Below are 5,017 nucleotides of genomic sequence, written 5' to 3'. Positions count from 1 at the left end.
ACAAAAATCCTCACCACTGGATCAATAAACAACATGCATGTAAATGTAGAAAAGATTGAAATTGTCAAAGACTTCATTTTTTTCAGATTAACCATCAACAGTCATGGAAGCAGCAGTCAATATATCAAATGATGTATTGCATTAGGAAAATCTGTTGCACAAGACCTTCTTAAAGTGTTGAAGAACAAAGCTTGAGGACTAAGGTGCGCCTGACACAAGCCATGGTATTTTCAATAACCTCATATATATGTGAATGTTGGACAGTGAATAAGGAAGACCATAGAAGAATTGATGCACTTGAGTTATGGTGTTGGAGGGGAATATTGAAAGTATCATGGACTGCCAAAAGAACAAACAGATCTGTTTTGGAAGAAATACAATCAGAGTGCTCCTTGGAAGTCAAGATGCATCTCTGACACTTCAGACACATTATTGGGAGGGACCAGTCACTGGAGAATAGTATCATATTTGGTAAAATGGAAGGTCATAGAAAAAGAGAAGCACCCCCAATGGCAAGGATTGACACAGTAGTGGCAGCAATGGGTTCAGGTGAGCAATGATCGACGTTGGCCAGGGACCAGGCAATGTTTTGTTCTGTTGTGCGTAAGGTCACTATAATTCGGAAAAGACTCAATGGTACCTCACAACAACAATGAACATTCATTTCTAACTGAAGGAAAAGCATCAAAGGGACTAGTCTCGGCAAGGATAAATTCAGACAAATATCTCCGATAAGAATAACCTGTATTGTAGAGAATGTCCATGGGTGTTTAAAATTAGGTATTAAAGCACATGTCAGTGACAGTTTAAGATATGTATATCACCAATCTGAAGTACGACAATGACACATTGAAGAATAACAGTGGCCAAAAAAGCACTTTACAGACTGTGAAGCCGGAATCCGATTATTTAACCTGTGGGGCACATGGGATCAGAAGACTTCCATTTGAGTTAGTTGCATCTCCACCTCTTCTTCATTGCATATGTAAGTAATTTCTTTTTTCCTCAGGACTCATTTTGTTTCCTAATAAAAATCATGTATGATCACTGCTAATTAAATCTTATTAAATAAGTCAACATATCCTTTATTCTCTGTTATCATCAGAAGAACTTCATGAAAATGTTGGGAGCTTTAATATAAGAAAATGTAATAAAATACAGAAAGTCCTTCCTAAATTGTAAATTGTTCTATCTTTGCTGGCTAGCTGGAAATTGGACTTCCTTATTCTTGTCTATTCTTTGTTGTCTGAACTCCTTTGCTTTACTAAATGCTACCTGGAAAAAAATACTATAGTGTGTGGTGCTGCAGAATAATGTACTAGAATGCAAGGTCAGCTTGAATCGCAAGCTTGGAGGTTCAAACCCACCAGCCACTTCTCAGAAACCTTTTACAGGGTCACTGTGAAGCAGAACTGACTTGACAACACTAAAAATATAACAATATTGGCATTTACAGAGATCCCTGGTAGTCTATTATGTTATGAGTTGTGATGCTAATCTCAAGGTCAGCAGTTTGAATTTACCAGTCACTCCGTGAGAGAAGGATGAGGCTTTCTGTTCCCATAAAGGTATGCAACCTCAAAAACCCTATACAGAGTCACTAGGAGTTGGAATTGGCTGGATGGGAAACAGTCACCACTACCAGTCACTGGTATTTATTAGTTAAGTGACTGCTTGTTAAAAGACTAGGAAATTAGAAGATGTAGTAATTCTTTAATCATAAGGTTTATAAAGATGGTTATTTGAAAAAGTCTAAGGATCACCATATTGTTGTTGTTAGGTGCCATCAAGTTGGGCCAAACCCATAGTGACCATCTGTACAATTGAACAAAACACTGCTCAGTCCTATGCCATCCTCACAATTCTTGCTTTACTTGAGTCCATTCTTGTTGCCACTGTGCCTGTCCATCTCATTGGGGTCTCTGTCTTTATCACTGACCCTCCACTTTACCCTATTTATGCCTTATGAAGAATGTGTCTCAAATTCAGAGCTGATGCAAAAATATTAATTAAGAGGAGAAAATGATTCAGACTTGGGATGAGCACCCTTGTATTCAAGCATTTTTCCAGAACCAACCAGCATAAGTGTATTTTCATTTAAGAATTTTAGAACACATTGATTTCAATCCACTCTTCCCTACCATTCTAAATGAGGAATTTAAATAAATGTCTATGCATTTTTTATAATAGTAGAGTTTAGCTGCAGGTTTCTTGTCATTTTCCTATTAATGCCAATTTCTGAGGTAAATCACCCCATGATATTTTAAACAGGTCAATGACTAGAGTAATAGAGAAATTTCAATATATCAGTTCTCATTTCGTACTTGGAGGGAAAAAAAAGTGAATGTCATTCCAGAAATTCAAATTTTCTCACAAAATTCACTGATATGCAAAACTCTCATTTAACAGGTTTCCCTTCCTGGGTGAATATACAGTTCAGCATTTTAATTCTATATATTTGTTATTATTATTTCATGTCTCAAGGAATTATGTTCAATGAACTTTTTAGAATTCTGTCCCCCCATATCTACTATAGAGCAATTTTTCCATTACAAAATACATAGTATTGTGAAGGTGTTAAGACAGTCACTTAATTGTAAACATAAATATATGAAGTTGTTCCTCTGAAAGGGTTCACATTAGAAGGTCCTGGATAAAGGAGAAGAAACTGTGGAACAAAACTCAAAATTATAAAACAGACCAGGCTTAGTGGTCAGAAAGAGACTGTAGGAACCAGAGTCTATGGCCCTTGGCCACTCTTTAGGTCTAGAACTGATTTCACCCGAGTGGCTAAATTTCCAGTTAAGTGGTAGAAAGTTTATAGATGAACAACAACAGTAGTATGTTCACCAACTTATATAGCCAATTATTCAAAATCAAGAAGGCAACATTTACCTAAGGACAAAATTCAGAAGGGCTGGAAAGGTGGGTAAAGTGGAAATAGGAACCACAGGAAGGAAGTGAGGTAATTGTTATTAAAGGGAAGGAATTGCAATCATTGAGTTTAAATAATGTATATAATTTGCTGAATGTAAAACTGAGTATCTGCTCTGTAAACCTTCACTCAATTCACAAAAAAAGTTTCCCAAAAAAGGTAATATATGATGTTGAGGGAGTAATCAAATATATAAGGTTTGATTTTACATATATCTTCCTAATTATTTAAAGAAAAACTAGCCAATAACATGAGATAAGCCTCATTTTTATGTCTTATGAATTTGAACTGCTGGCCTTGCAGTTCAAACTGACCTTCTGGTCCAGTGCATTATCCCACAGCACCATACCAGAACTCCTTAAAAAAAGTCATAATCATAAGCAAGCATCATCTATACATTCTGTTTGGTCACTTTGAGTTTATTAAACCCAGATGTGAAGCAGAGTGTACTGTAGGAGGGATGGTTGGTGTCAGAAGAGGGTAAGAAAGGTTTCAGAGTGGAGGCTGGATGAGCTCTGCCTCATAAGAATCAGCCTTGAGCTGATTGTGAGTTTAATTCTTTCCACTTGTGGAGCCAGAGAAGAGACATAGCTTCCACACCATTTTTACCCTTGGATATTAAATGCTATTGTCAAAAATAAACATTCATTATTCATTGATTCATTCTTTAGTGCAAATTGAGAGAATTGTATATTCTGATTTCTTTAAATTGTTTTAAATACGTAGTAACAAAATGCTTAATTTCACTGGTACTTAAAATACTAGCAGGTTCACCCATGGTGGATAGGTTTCAGTGGCACTTCCAGACTAAGAGACTAGGAAGAAGGAGAGACAGTCTATTTTGGAATGTTTAGCGACTGAAAACCTAATGAATTATAGTGGAACACTGTCAGATACAGAACCAGAAGATGATATATTATTAACAGCAGCTACACATTATTAGATGCAGTGCCAAAAGCTGAACCCTTCAGGTTGGAAAACACTCAAATTCTGACTGGAGAGGAGCTGTCTCCTCAAAACAGAGTTGACCAAAATGACTTGAATTAAGTATAGCTTTTGGGACCTTCATTTGCTGATGTAGCACTACTCAAAATGAGGAGAAACATCCATTAATAATTAGAACATGAAATGTATGAAGTGTACATCTCAGAAAATTAAAACTATCAAAAATGACATGGAATGCATACAGATCAATATCCTAGGCATTGCTTTGTAGTTACATGCCATCAAGTAATTTCCAACTTGTAGCGACCTTGGAAGGGATTCCAAGAAGAAGTTGTTGGATTTGAACTTCCAGCCTTGTTGTTTAAAGTCCAGTGCTGATCCTACAGTGCCACACCAGGAGCCATAGGCATTAGTGAGGGGCTGAAAACCCAGAGACACAGCCCTCACGAAATGGTGCCAGAGCTCTGGATCTAATATAAAAGTCTGGGCATCAATTTCCCACAACCGCCAATGGAAAAATCATGGTATAAAAGAAAACACTGTGTTTTAGAAATCGGTGTGGGACTCCAGCTGTGACCATCCCACTAGGGCAGAAGTCAGAGGGCAGGACTACAGACAGACCAGCACAGGGAATCTGTGCTAAAACCAGGGAAGTAACATTTACAAAAGAAGATGTGGAGAGATTACACATGTTTTTTATCCTTCCCCTCCTTGTTGTGGCTTCTTTGCCCAGCCTGGATGCCTTCAGGTGGGTGGGTGCAGACCCCCCCAAAAAAAGTCCAGTGTTGAGACCACAGCTTTCCCACAGTACAGAGAAAAAGAGCCCCATCAGTCCAAGGGTAAATTCTTTGGCTGCTGTTTTTGACTTCTACCTGTGGGTCTCAGCCCTGAAGTTAACTTGTGTGGGACAATTAACCCCTGCCTACCCAAAAAGGAAAAAAAAAGCAGGTTTGGTCTGACAGACAAACCATATGAACAATCTGTAAAACCCAACATAAAAAGACGCACTATTTTAAGAATTACGCTGTGCACACGCATATACTTGACTGACCATCAGAGACAAAAATAGTAAACAATCTTTTTCCCATTAACTTCTCAAAATCTATCTGTGCACCTCTATGGTGGTGACTAGGGTAT

At 37.7% G+C, this 5,017-nt stretch overlaps 1 pseudogene; it reads left to right on the top strand.

The window, feature by feature from the left end:
* Positions 1–813: 813 nt before the first annotated feature.
* LOC102820596 overlaps positions 814–5,017 on the top strand; it is a 145,156-nt pseudogene continuing 140,952 nt past the window's right edge.

The sequence above is a fragment of the Chrysochloris asiatica genome, unplaced genomic scaffold (genome assembly GCF_000296735.1).
Source record: "Chrysochloris asiatica unplaced genomic scaffold, ChrAsi1.0 scaffold00025, whole genome shotgun sequence".
In the NCBI taxonomy this organism is placed as follows: Eukaryota; Metazoa; Chordata; class Mammalia; order Afrosoricida; family Chrysochloridae; genus Chrysochloris; species Chrysochloris asiatica.
This window is presented reverse-complemented; position numbering and strand designations above follow the sequence as displayed.